The 14,850-nt window shown below is 42.4% G+C and overlaps 1 protein-coding gene across 1 annotated transcript in view; it reads left to right on the forward strand.

The window, feature by feature from the left end:
• Positions 1-261: 261 nt before the first annotated feature.
• The window catches only part of LOC103189818 (polycomb protein SCMH1-like), a 57,359-nt gene continuing 42,770 nt past the window's right edge, over positions 262-14,850 (forward strand). Inside the window, exons 1-6 of the mRNA XM_007910341.2 lie at positions 262-401; positions 5,443-5,508; positions 7,525-7,678; positions 8,750-8,884; positions 9,815-9,929; positions 13,726-13,814. The gene's annotated coding sequence lies outside the window, so the exon portion shown is untranslated. The remainder of the gene's footprint in view (positions 402-5,442; positions 5,509-7,524; positions 7,679-8,749; positions 8,885-9,814; positions 9,930-13,725; positions 13,815-14,850) is intronic.

Here is a 14,850-nt window from a genome sequence, read left to right on the forward strand (position 1 = left end):
GGGGAGAGGGTGATTGAGGGGGGAGAGGGTGATTGAGGGGGGAGAGGGTGGCTGACACTCGAATACCGTTCTGGAGAGCGCTCCAGAAGATGCTGTCCTTCGAGATGAGATGTTAGAGAGAGAGGGAGCTGAGGAAATTTGGGTGCCCTGTGCATGTATGTGCTTAATTCTAATAATGATTCTTGTGTTGAATATAGTGCCTTTCATGGCCGGCAGATGTCTCCCAAGTGCTTCACAGGATTTATTGTAAGTGTACTGACTGTGGAGTCTCAGCCTAGATTGTGAGTTCAAAATCCTGCCGTCAGCCATAAACTCACAACCTCTGAGTCCGAGGCAAGAGTGCCACCAACTACCGTGTAGCTTTGATGAGAATAAAAACATACAGAAGTGCCATCCTTTGGGTGAGTTTGCTAAACTTAAGTCCCTGACTGCCTGTTCAGGTGGACATTTCAGATCAAACTATTCAAAAAGAGAAGGGAGCATCTCCTGGCCAACAATTGTCCAGGTCAAATTGTTCATTCAGTTCAGAGTTTCTTAGTTATCATAGCTATGTGCAAATTGACTGCCACGTAATTTTGCCTACAAAATACAGTCACTAGACTCAAGAGTACAAGTCCTGCAAAGTAATTTGAGACTTCTAGACAATGTGATAAGGTGCTATAACAAATGCAAAGTAATAATTATTATTATAAATGTCTCGAGAATTGTGAATGGTATTATTTGAATAAGGTTATTGTACAAAAGCTGACATGTTCTTCCTTGATCTGCTCAAGAGATGAGTCACTGTGGAAGAATATCTTGAAAAGACTTAGGCTGGTGGAATTCTGTAGTGGCAGTGTCTAGTGACCTGTTTGTTTCCTGAGAAGGCAGATGTTCTGTTACTTGAAATCTGCAGGGAACGTTGATGTGATCAGTTCCCTATTTTCAAATAAGTAACAGATTCTACATTACTGGGGAGTGTGTATGCAGAACTTGGGGTGGACTTGGCCAGGCAACAAATTTCCCTCATCTCCATCTTCCTTTTCCTGCCCCCTTTTTGGGGGCATTTTATAAACCAATATGTTTACATTTAAAATATCGTGTGCATGCATTTTTATTGTTTCATTCAGTAGTTCCTGATCTATAAATGAAGAGAATTAAGTGAATGAAAACTGAGCACTTAGGAACAAGGGCTCCCCCTGATGGAACTGCTGGTATTTTAATTGGCAATATCCTACCACAAAGAAAACAAAACTCCACTGTGGGACTCTCAAGCCAGGGAGTGGGGACAGTTAAACCGTTTTCCAGTTAAATGCATTCACAGCACAATTACAGGCAAATTTGTTAAAGTATTTTGGTGAAAACAGGTTTGCCTGTAGCTTGGACCTAGTGTGCGTCCACAACAACAACTTGCATTTAAATAGCATCTCGGGTCTACTATACCAGAAGCACAGTGCACCCAGACCAATAACTTGATTTCCTGTGCACTGTACAATAGGGTGGGGAATTACAGTGTGGTGTACACACCAAACCAAAAAGTTAACGTTCAGCAATAATAACAAACATCTCCTAATTCTAACCAGCTAAAACTGCATAGCATTGAGAGCACTGTCGGGCAAGCTTTCCCACTGTTTGTCCAGTTTGGAACTACCCTACCGTAAGGGCTTTGGCTTTCAGGGAGCTAAGTGGGAATGAGTGAGTACTGCATTACCAAACATGTCATCTTGAAGCCAGGTTCCATTTCTCTCATTAGACTCCTAGCTTTTTAAAAGTCTCTTGCGCACTGAAAATCATATCCTTGTATGTTTGTGCTCATCAACACTGGCCCTCACTGTTAGTGCATTTAGCTGTTTTTCATTCAATTTGAGCCAAACTTGCAAATTATTTCCTCAGATCAGGTACTGGATTCTTTAAACTGGGAGTTTGCCATTTGTGTGTGGGATTAGTAATCGAATCCCTAACTACTGCTCTAAATTTGACCAATTTCACAAGTAAGAGCAAGCACAGAAATAGGATTAACTTGTTTTAGGTTCAAATTATCGAACTGTTGGCTTCTTTAACTATGTAGTCAATATCTGCCTCTTTATTTTTGTGTCAATTGACCTGGGCCAGTAGAAAATTGCAGAAACATTTGCAGTGCATTTGACAAATTGAAATTGAAAATGCGGAGAAATCCGCAGCTGGTATTTCTATCGTGGTTCACTCATTAGTGGGTGAGTAGCGGAGGAGGTCGTGAGGAGGGAATTCCATGGACAAAGTGCGGCCGCACTTTTCTATTGGCCCTGTTTATGACATTTGGACAGCTTTTGGATGAATTAAGAGCAGAAGGGAGTGGAGGAGGGGACAGACAAATATGCACATTTCTTACTCATTTTTGTTGACCGTTTCACCTTATTGATAGAAGCAAACTAGTCCAATCCTTTTATATGTTGAAAAAAATCATCTTAAACAGAGCGCTAATTTATGAATTGAGACACAATACAGTACACTAATACAATTTATACTTATATAGCCCCTTTCATGTCAGGAGTATGTTTCAAACATACCTACAAAAGCTACTAAAGTGATGTCCTCAGACCATAAAGATGATTGTCCAGCCAGTAAAGTGAATTGTGCTCACAGCAACATGATAGCTGTACCTGTATTGCTCGCCTGCGCTCATTGCCATTGTCTGTTATGCTTGTGCACATCAGACATAAAAATTTAGAGAAAATTTTAACCTATGCTTCTGTGTAAAATATTTATTTATTCTCGATTTCATTTTTAAGTCTTAAATTTGGTGGAAGGTTGGTGGTTTAATGCATTACCAGGTGGTGCATTCGAATGCTGAGCACATAATTACAGCAACAGGTATCAGTGTAAACAACGTGTTACTCGAGTCATTACTAATTACTATCAATGTTTTTTATTTTATATTGTTAATCCACTTTTGTACACCACATATTGATGCATCCTCTTTCATTTACCTAGCAATGAGTTAATTGTCTACGGATACAGCTTTTGTGACTGCTAATCCTTCCTGTAAAGAGCTATGTGACTGGTTGTGGGTTTTACACAACAATGTTTGTTCAGTTGGTCTTGTGCCTGCTTATTTTCGACCTGGAAGGAATATATGTTCTTACTGCTTTAGAACACTAACCTTTAACTCCTGAAACCTGAGTTTGGATCCAGTGCATGTTGATTAGATAGTTAACTCAGTGGATGAACCAGGGCGTAAAATTTATTGATAATAATGATGATAAAACGTATAATCTTTGCATTTGCTGAAGTGCCTTATCAAGTCGAAACATCTCACAGTGCTTCACAATAAATATTATTGAATGTGTATTTGTAGACGAGCTGAACGGGGATAAATCAAGTAGATATCTTGCAAAATTGTAGCTGGATATTATGAGCAAGCACAAGCTGGTGAAATAGAAAATGTCATAACAGAGTGAATTGGTATTGCTAGAAAAGGAATCGGATTAGGCTTGAGATTCCTGTGAAAAGAATTATCCTTGATATAGCACCTTATCACGTCATCGAAATGTCTCAAAAGTGCTACAAAGTATTTGTCCCAGCTCGTTTGCCCTCCTCTGCCTACCCTCTCACTCCTCGCCCATCCTCTCCTCTAACGCCAACTGCGAGGAGATACTGAACTTCCTCAAAACCAAAGTTGAGGGGATCTGCTCAGCTGCCTCTGCCCTTCCGACTACTACCCTCCCCAACTCCCCCTCACACCCTGGCCCCTACCCATCCCTCCCTCCACACCTTCGAACCGGTCTCATCCTCCTCTCACCACCACTATAATCCGTGTGAAATGGACCACCTGCTTCCTCGACCCTTTCCTTACCTCCCAGCTCCTCCTCCTTGCCTGACTACTCACAGACATCATAAATCTCTCCCTGTCCACTGGCAAACCATTCCTACCCCTTTAAATATGGCCGTCATTACTCCTATCCTTAAAAAAACCTTCCCTAGAACCATCCCTGTGCTCAAAACTACTGCCCCATCTCCAACCTCCCTTTCCAAGGTCCTGGAACAAATTGTTGCTTCCCAGCTTCGCTCCTTCCTCTCCCGCCACTCCCTTCACAAACTCCTACAGTCGGGTTTCCGTGCCACCCACAGCACAGAAACACCTTTAGGTCAAAGTGACAAATGACATTTTGTCCATCTGCGACCAGAGCTCCCTCTGCCTCCTCGTCCTCCTGGACCTCTCTGCTGCCTTTGACACCGTCGACCACTCTATCCTCATCCACCTCCTCTCCTCTCACCTCAACGTATCTGTCCTTGAATGGTTCAGATCCTACCTCTCATACCGTCTACACTTTATTTTCACAAACGGCTTCTCCTCTAGGCCCCGCACCATCTTGTGCGGGGTTCCTCAGGACTCTGTCCTTGGTCTCCTCTTCTTCAATATCTATATGCTCCCTCTTGGTGAGATCATCCGCAGACATGGTGTCAACTTCTACATCTATGTAGATGCCCAACTCTACCTCTGTGCCTCCACCCTTGACTCCAGGACCAATACCGTCCTGACAGAATGTCTGTCAGACATCAAGTCCTGGATGAGAGCTAATTTTCTACAGTTGATCGTCAACAAGACGGAGGCTCTCCTGATTGGCTCCCGTCAGCGCCTCCACACCTCAGGCACTGACAGCATCACCATCCATGGCTGCACACTCCACCTCACTGAGCCAGTCGGGAACCTTGGGGTCTTGTTTGACTCAACTATCCTTTCTACCCCACATCCATGCCATGACCTGCTCTGCCTTCCCCCACCACTGCAGCATCACCTGGCTCCGCTACTGTCTCACACACAGGCCACTCATACACACAATCATAACATTCAGGTTCAATCACGCAAACTCCCTGCTTGTCGGCCTCCCCAACTCCTCCCTCCATAGGCTACAGATCATCCAGAACTTCGCAGCGCGCGTCCTCTTCCGCACCAGGCTCTGTGACCCTAACACCTCCATCCTCGCCTGACTCCACTGACTTCCCATCACACAGAGGATACAGTACAAAATCCTGGTCCCCACCTTCAAAGCTCTCCATGGCCGTGCTCCTGACTACTTCTACGACCTCCTAAGCCCCTACCATCCTGCCTGCTCCCTCCGCTCAGTGGACTCCAGTCTGCTTCACATCTCCTGCCTCGCCCGCACCACCGTTGGTGGGTGGGTCTGCAGCCACTCTGCCCCCACCCTCTGGAACCCCAACCCGCAGTCCCTCCGCCTCATCCCCTCCCTTGCCTCCTTCAACACTTGTCCCAAGACCCTCCTCTTCAACCATGCCTTTGGTCACCTTCCTTACCCCTCTGCCCTCCACCCTCCCCGATTCTGACCCCCAACTCGGGTCCAAAACACTGATTGTCCAGCGCCTTGGGACATCCTTCTCACATGAAAGGCGCTATACAAGTGGAATTTTGTTTGTTGTTGTCCATTTGTTGCTTCATCTAGAGTTGTAAATGTTCTTATTTTTCAGGATCGACCTTGGAGAGCTCCGACTTCCTTTGAAGGTTCTGAAGCAGTCCTCTTCCCATCAAGCATGGTAATCCTCGACAAACAGTCGCCACTCTTTCTACTGAGAATGTTTGGTTCCATTTGACTTATTGGGATTTGTTGAAAAACTGTAAAGATGGGTGACTCTATGTAATTGGATCAGCAGCAACAACAGCTTGCGTTTATACAGCTTCCTTCCTGCAGGGTTGAGTTTCGGAGCACTCAAATAAAACAGTCATTGACACATGTTAGCCAACTGCTGTAGCAGATTAGAATCAATGCCTTTTTTCCACTGTGTTTGACCTTGCTCTGAGGCAGGCTCACTCTTATCAGCAAACCAAAACTCAGTTTGCGTAAGTTGCTTCCAGCAGCAGAATGAAAAGGAGCTTCACAAGAGCAAAATAAGTGATGATGATCCAGGTATCCATGTAAAGGCCATGCTAACATCATATGTTTTGAGCACCTGTGGAGCATTTAAACGTTTTTTTTCTCAAACCCCAAATATGTAATGGAACCGAGTAAACATCCAGGAGTAAAGTTGCCCCTACCGTTCTTTCAATAGAGGTCAATCAGAATAAAAAAACCTTCCTAAGTTCTCACATGTGCAAAGTGAAAGATAATGTCTTGCCATTTACAGGCACAGAATGTAAAAGCTGAATCCCAGGGTTTCTGAATGTGCTATGGAGCAAAACAAAAGTTTTAGTGCCTTCACTTTCTGTCATTCTGGCACGATAATATAAAAAGCATCAATATTGCAATCTATATTTTAGAAAGTTTGAGGTGGTGTGAGAGCACCTGGGTTGGTGTGCTAGATATGGAGGCAGGCAGGGGAAGGAAACAATGCATTTGGGTCTCAACGAGAAACAAAATGTTGGCGTTATGTATTTTGTTTAAGAGGAAGTTAGTGTTTATCAGCTGTTTGGTACAATGTGAGAGGGGAAATCTCCAGGCAGACTTGTAGAATAATAATAATAATCCTTGCATTTGATATAGCGCCTCATCACGTCTTTGAGACGTCTTGAAGCACTTCACAGAATATAATGCAAAGTGAATTGACTGTATATTTTGTGGGCAAAATGCGGCAGCCGATTGCGCAAAACAGTGTCCCACAAATAGTCGTTGATTGAGTGACCAAGATAATATTTATTTGTAAGGGATTATTACCCCTGGAAAAGCGATCCGCCAATCGACTAACAACCGGGTTCCAACTTACTGTTAGGTAAACAGAGGCGTATGGAGTAAGGAAACTTGCCCAACATTTCGCCCTGCCCCGGAATCAAACCCAGGTCCTCTCGCTGGTGAGGCGAGTGCTCTGACCACTAAGCTACAGGAAACTGAGTCCAAAGAAGCATTAAGTTTTTCTTCTTAAATTGCAGTGATGGGAGGAGCGACGAACAGTAAACCTTTTACTGCAGTACCACTACAGTGTATATGTTCTACCATTGGATGTTCTTCATTTAATTGGTTTTAGCTGTGATTCCAAAATAAAGTTCTTTCACAGAAAGTTTTGTATCTGTTTTGCCAATGAAAAAGTCCTCTTATTTCTTTATTACAGCAAATATCTAGCTTCATTTTATTTCACATGAAATGCTGCACTAATTTGCTGCTCACCATATCAAAAAGAGAAAACTGACTACAGATAGACAGTTCACTGCTGTAATGTTGGAACAATCAATAAAGTGACCTAAAGTGACCCAAGTTGAAGTGACCCAAATTAACTGGACAGAATATAGGGATATGAAAATTCATTCCTGGCAAATGATATTGCTTAATTGAATTTGACCTAAATAGGTCAAATGTCTTTTAATCTCTGAAAATAATGTATAACTTATATAGCAAAGGATAATATATACAACATAAAAACTGACCTGAAAGGTTGACGGTCTACAACATTTATATTTCCCATAATTTACAGAAAATTTGAATCTGACTCGATCTTTGTTGATAACCTGATAAAATGAATTGACTATTTGTAAATCTTTATTTAGGTACTTTACTGACATTTATAAACAGTAGAGGAATTGTTTAAACTTTTTTTGCTATTTTCTTTCTCAAATATCAACAGGTATTTTCTACAGCCAAGAGACAACGGCAAGCCAGTGAAACCAGCTGATTTGGGTTCATTAAAGCTGAATATTGTTTATACTGACAACCATGTTTTCCTTTCACATTTCTGTGATCCTTTGAGAGATCTTTTATTGAAGTCTCCAGATGTTGAGGTAGGACTTGCTCTGTGACTAATGCATGCTTTCTAAACTTACCTTAGTGATCCTCTGTCTAACTTTAACTTAAAGTTGATACGCTTTGGAAAGATGCCTTTTGTATCTGCCCAAATGCATTTGAACTATGTGAAGATAACAGCATGTCGACACAAAGGCTAATAGCAAAGGATTTTAGCAGCACATCAGAAGCAAGAGGATAGTTAAAAGAGGGATAAGACCACTGTGGAGTCATAGTAAAGTAAGAGAAAATTCAAGTTTCTTAACTAATATTTACAGAAAAGGGGGTGAAGATGCAGATTTCATTTGTTACTTGGGACGAAAAAAAGTCCTGCTGAACGATGGCCAATAAAGTGTTCTTGTGGTTTGTTTTATCCTTTTATAGGTTATTTATATTTACAGAAATTGAAAGTTTCAGATTGCAATGCTGGAGCATTTAGTTTTTACTCAAGAAACAGATTTTTTCTTAATTTTAAATTTCTTAGAGTAAATGGCTTAATGCAAACTGTGTTATTGTTGTGCAGTGCTAGTGTGCTGCTGCCCTCTTCTGTTGGCACCTTAGTAATGGCACACATGCGTCCAGGAGAGAAGCTAGTCACTGTCACTGCCAAGTAATGCCTTCTTTAATTACAAGCCACAGGCAGAATACTGTGCTTATTGGTCACTGGTTTGTTTTAGATATTGATCTTAGTTTTCCCTTTCATTGTATCGAGCACCAACACACATACCCAGTTCTCTGCTGAGCCCGCCAACTGAGGCCGTGATTCTCCCTAGGGTCTAGGATCTGTGTGAGGCAATCCCTGGTTGGGCAAGAAAACTGGAATATAGTAGAGCTGGAGATTGACATGTCCTCCCGACGTGAAAGGCGCTCAATAAATGGAATGTTGTTGTTGTTGTTGATGCCACATCCCATGTCCGTGTGTGTGTGTGTCACTAACTCCTGACATGTCGTGCTGCAGCATCTCTACTGTTTTTATTGACGTGGCTTCTCCCATTCTTTCTTGCATAATGAGTGATGGACTGGGTGAAACCAAGGTGAGAATCTTTCTTCCCTTTTCTGGTTTGTTTCAGCCTGTTTCAGCGTCGCGGTGAAGTGTGCCGCGAGAAACAGGAGGCCGCAATGCCACTCGACAGATTCTTCTTACATTGTGGCAAGATTGTATCCTTTATTAATGCGATTGCCAATGTTGAAGTAAACAGGACGCTGTGAGTAAAAGATACACTGATTCAGAACACCATACATTTATGTGAAGACAAATCTTTGGATAATATAGCAACAAAGCTCCTTAGGAACAGCAGAATGTACAGAACCAGAAAAAGCCATTACAGTCCGTTTGTCCAATTTCACTTTCAAATACTATCTCAAATTCACACAACTTTGCCGTCGATTATCTCCAGAAAGTGCCCACGTTATCTGTCTCAAACTGTTCCACATATTAATAAAAATAATAATCTGTGTGTTTAATAATAGCACCTTATCAAATTATTGAAATGTCTCAAAGCTTTTCTCGGGAGTTACTGTAATTTGTGTAGGTAAATATTGACTACGTATTTTGTAGGTAAACGTGACACCGGATTTGCACAGAAATGTCCCACAAAGAGTAATGAAATGCATGACCAATTTTATCTGTGTGATCCGGACACAGGGAAATTGTCTTTTAGATAGTGTTGTGGGATCTTTAAAAGTTTATGTGAACAAGTAGAAGAGGGCCTTAGATTAAAGTCTTATCTGAAGGACAGTTGTGTATTCACTCTCTTCCATGGATGCAATAAGTAGCCATCAACTGGCAGTCAAGCAAGTAGTGTTGACAAGGTCAGAGTGGACTGAATTTCCAACTTGCAGGTATCTCCGAATTGATATCCAGGACATCTCATTGCCACTGACCCCTATGTCACTGACAGACATGGTTCCAATGGTGTTACTGGATGTTTGAGACCCCAAAGCGGGTGTCCAAGCAGGAATGATGCTGAACATCATGTTGTTCTGTTGGGTTTTAGAAGAATGGCTCAGGTCTTGGTGGGAGAGAAAAAAGTACATTCCTCCCCAAAAGCACACACTCACATAATCCTCTGTAAAATCATAGTCCAGCTCTTTTATTCTGATAATCGGCTAATTGTACATTTTTATCTGTTTAGGGACCCCAACACCATCTTCCGAGGAAACTCGTTGACCTGGAAGTGCATTGATAAGACTATGAAACTAGCAGGGATGCATTATTTACAAGTTACATTAAAGCCAATCATCGATGAGGTAAACCATACTACTAACCACTGGTGCTTTGAGTTAACCACTTAGTTTAATCCTCTGTTATACCTGTTTGAAAGCAGCAGAGAGAGCCAGGAGGACAGAAAAGGCCCTGATCAGAGAGGGAGGACGCCCTTTGTGACTTTGATGAGTGCTTTGTCTGTCCTGTAAGCAAAGCAGAAACAGGACTGGAGAGGCTCGAGTAAGAGAGTGGAGGGAGAGGTGTGAGCGAAGGTGGTTGGCCATAATGCATTCCAGGACCTCTGAAATGAAGGGCAAATTAGAAATGGGCTCGCAGCTGTGAAATTTGAAGGATTGAGGGTGAGTTTTTTGAGGAGAGAACAACAGTTTTGAGGGGGAGCAAGATGGTGCCTGAGGAGAGGTATTTGTTAACTGTCAACCAGCAGGGGCAGACGAGAGGGAGTTGAATGACCAGAAGCTGGATGGGAAAGGGGGTCGAGGCAACAGGTGAATGACTTCATATGGGTGATGATAGTTCAGAGGGAGAAATGGAGTGTAGCATGGGGGTAGTGGTAAGAGCAGTGGCAGAAATTGTGAGGGATGTAAAAGACATGGGAAGAGTGCTGGAGGACATCTGCGCCCAGGGTTGGTATTTGATGGAGAGAAAGTGGCTGTTGTACCTGGGGAGAGGTGGAATAGGAGACGGTTTGGATTTCAGGGAGGGAGCAAATGAATCGAAAATGGAGGAGAGACAATTATTTGGCAGCTTGAACTCAATCGGATACATGGTTTAGTAAAAATGCCAACTGAAGACATTTTTCATAGCAATTTAACAGCACAGAACGGGGTCATTCGACCCCTGGTGTACGTGCTGGGGCTAATGTACTCAATGTAGCTATCTGCTCAGGTCCCATATGTGTTTGCCAGTTCTGAAAGGGAAACACTTTTTGATAAAATCTCCTGGTCCTATGCATTTATAAACAGTGGCAGAGACATGCTCAGTACACCCCTAAAAGCACATCACAGGAATAAAAAATTAATTTGTAAGATTTAAGACTCACTACAACGCTGTTCATTCCTAGGTCTGGTTTGAATTAGCTGATCTCAGCTGGGGAGGCAATGGAACACTACGAGTTGGTCCACTCAATCACCCTAGGCTAAGAAGGGGGGGGAAATAATAGCACTGTCTCCCCCCTCCCCCCCAATTTCTGTGTTCGAAGACATCAAATATGGAAAAACAACCGGGTTTAGCTGGGAACACCTCCTCTCGTCAAAAAGCCTGATGACAGTCACTGGGATCAAATACGTGGCAAGTAAACTGGAAGAGTGTGTCACAGTGCTTGTGGGAACTCTGGAGTCCTGTAGCATATTGGTTAGAGCGAATAAGTAAGAGGACCCAGGTTCGATTTCTGGGCAGAGTGCAAACCTAGGCAAGTTTCCTAACTCCACACACTTCTGTTTACCTAGCAGTAAGTAGGAACCAGGTTCTTAGCTGATTGGTCCATTGCTTTCCAAGGATATTAATCCCTTAAAAAAATTATAATAATAATTTGATCACTCAATCCACAGGTTCCTGGTATTTTCTGCACCGTGCACTTTTGTCCCAGAGTGGAACAATCCACCCCTGACCGTAACTGAAAATAATTCCACGGGATCTTTAACATCCACCTGAAGAGGCAGATGAGACCTCGATTCAATGTCTGGTGGTGGGGCTAGTGGGGTAGGAAGGTGGGGGGAGGGGGGGAAATGGCCAAAAGTGCAGTCAAAGTGGAAGGACCTGAGGTAGACTTTGAAGGAAGTGAGGAAGGGGCGATGTACAGAGCCTCCAACAATGCAGCATACTCCCAGCACCACATTGGAGTGTCATCTTAGACTGTTTGGGTGCCAAGACACGATGTGGGGCTTGAACCCACAACCTTCTGACTCCGAGGCAAGAGTTCTTCTGATTGAGCCGTGCTGACTTCTCGCCTTTTCCTCACCTTGATTTTCTTTCTTTCCTTCTGGTCCTTACCTAGATTACTTAATTTATCTGATAGGAGCGCTGTGGCTCTCTATCATTACCCAGCAGTGCTTTTGTGCACAGAAAGGCAAACAGTTTCTCTGTGCCAGACTCCACTATTCTCTGAAAGTGTTGCAACACTACCAAGAGAGTTAGCAAACATAGCCTCGGTTTACTGTGAGGGTGATTTCCTCTGTTGGTTTGTTTATATACAGTACTTCAGCCACTCTGCCCCCACCCTTTGGAACTCCCTCCCTTGCCTCCTTCAAGACTCATCTCAAGACCCTCTTTGACCGTGCCTTCGATCACTCTCCTTCCCTCGTTGCTCTCCAACCTCCCCGATCTCGACTCCCAGCTCGGGTCCGAAACACTGACTGTCCAGCACCATGGGACAACCTCCCGACTTGAAAGACACTATACAAATGTAATGTTGTTGTGTGTTGTACTTTTTTAAAAAAGTTTCCGAGCATGTGAGTGGCCAATGGCTCTGCCCAGCTTTATTGTAATATTGACGGAGAGTAATGAAGTATTGCTATTGATGTTTTCAGACACCTGACCAGATATTTGAGCCAGGGAGGGGGAGGTATTGTGGCTTCTGTGTTGGTTAGGGGATTCCTTGACCACAGTTTCTAAAAATCAAGCAGTAAACATTCATAGCCATTGCCTGAGCTTTAGATGCTGCTGTTTGATAGGCTTTGATGACCGGGTATGAAGCCTTTTGTTTTTTTAAAATGTCCCCTGTGCATTCAGCAATAACACACACACACGCACTTCCCTCCCTCCCTCCCTCCCTCTCATATTCTTCTGTAATTTTGGATGGAAGACATTAAAGTCAACACAACTCTCTTGAGAGTTTTACTTTCTCCAGTTCTGGTGAACCTGTGGAGGAGTAAAATTACCCCCATTCTACCTTTGAGATCTTTACCACGGGGCGTGAAATAAACATTTGCATTAGGAACAAAGCTATAACTTTCCTTTGAAGAGACCTGAGGACATTCATCTTCACATCAAGTCGCAGAATAAATGTAACTCCTCTCTACTTGATTAAAGTAAGTTTAATCGTAGGTGGCCTCTGAAACTTATTGCATCAATGTAAGCCCATGTTCCTGCATGACAGTTATGTAATTGAATAACAGGGTTGTTCAGATAGCTCTTAGCAAGTTTTTATGCTTCAATTCTTTGACGTCAGATTTGGCATGATACACAAGGCTATAAAACCAATTACTCTTAGTAGCTGAATGCTGGTTGCGGTCAAAGGAGTTACTTTATGTTGATTTAGTTACACTGGAAGGGGCCACATTTTTAAAGAGTGTATTTTCATGGGGAAGCGTGTGGATTATGGAAGTGGAGAGCTAAATAACAACAGAAACATAACATGGTTACAGAGATGGTATGCTTAATTTTTTTTCCCCCACGAAGGTCAGCCCAGCAGACAGAAAAAGATAAATTAAAGCACAGCATCAAGTGATTCCTTGTTTCGAGTCAGTTTTTAAAAGTATAATCAAATAACATTGAAAAAATGTGCGTGCAGGAGAAATGTTATGTCTTCAGTCTTGTATGTCCTAGCCTTTCCTCCTCTCCTTCACATAAGCATTGATAAATCTTTCTCAGTTTTTGCTGCCTGAGAATGATTGAGTTTAATTTTCATTGTGTGTGTATGTGTGCACGTGTGTGAGTGAATGTTAAAGTTGTTCATGTGTTAAAAGTTTCACTTCCCACTATTGAATCTGTCAACAGTGAACATGTTGTAAACAGCGACATCTTTCTGGCTGGCTACCAGAAGCCTGGCTGATTGTTTGGTAGGGTTTTCAAGGTTTTCTCAAGCTCTATTATTCTGTGCAGTCTGAAAACACACTTTGCCAGACGGTTCTCATAGTGAATAAAGTGCAAGATCCCCGAAGAAGCAGAAGACAAATAGAATTAAATCAGTGGTAAGTCTCGGGTGTGATACCTGTTCTTTATGCCTCATTTCTATTTTGAGTGCAAGTTAACAGATATTATGCTACACATTCAGGTGCAAACACAATTTAGTATATCACAACTTTAGTTGTATAAGGGCTTGTTGTTTCATTTGCTATCTTCATGAGTTGCTCACCATGCAAGTGCTGGTAATCGAGTCAGTTCCAAAAGTTTGGAAAATTAATTGCAAATAATCTCTTTTGAGGGGAGAAAAATGTCATGACCCTAACGAGGTATGGATATGCTTAATTCTATAAGATCCAAACATGTAAAGAATAAACTAGGATTGAGGTGGTTAAAAAGGGAGGTTGTAGAGCTCAAAATAAATAAAAGTTAGAGGGTTTTGAATCCTATATGGTATAACAAAATGATGCGCCAACACAATGGTTTTGGTGTTGCACTTTCATTCCCCAAACATTGAAACCCCAGTCACAGTTGGAAGATCTGTGGATGTATCCATCTGTAAAACAGGAAGAGTTACAATAATAATAATAATAATAATCCTTGCATTTGATATAGCGCGTTTCACGTCGGGAGGACGTCCCAAAGCGCTTCACAGAACACACTGTAAAGTGAATTGACTGTATATTTGTGGGCGAACACGGCAGCCAATTGCGCACAGCAATGTCCCACAAACAGTCGTAGATTGAAAATGACCAATTTTATTATTGTTTTTGGTTTTTGGAGGGATTATTATTACAATGCAAATATCTCCCATTATTCAGACTGCAGCAACTCCTTAAAGAGCAATATTGCTTGCAGCACTCTAAGCCTCCCTGTTTTTTTTAACAAAAAGATTTCTTCAGGGAAAGAGTGCGCACACCATTCCAGACACAAGGAAATTTCCATATGTAGGTGGTGTACATACGTGGAGTTCTGCCTGGGTTGGATACTCTTAAGCACGTTCATGAGTTTCTGTGGCTGATGGATGGGGGGAGGGCCCAAAAAGAATTAATATAGAAAGGTATCCAGTTACTCTCACCTGGGGAGATGGTTATTAAATCTTAT

This window comes from Callorhinchus milii, unplaced genomic scaffold (genome assembly GCF_018977255.1).
Source record: "Callorhinchus milii isolate IMCB2004 unplaced genomic scaffold, IMCB_Cmil_1.0 Scaffold3, whole genome shotgun sequence".
In the NCBI taxonomy this organism is placed as follows: Eukaryota; Metazoa; Chordata; class Chondrichthyes; order Chimaeriformes; family Callorhinchidae; genus Callorhinchus; species Callorhinchus milii.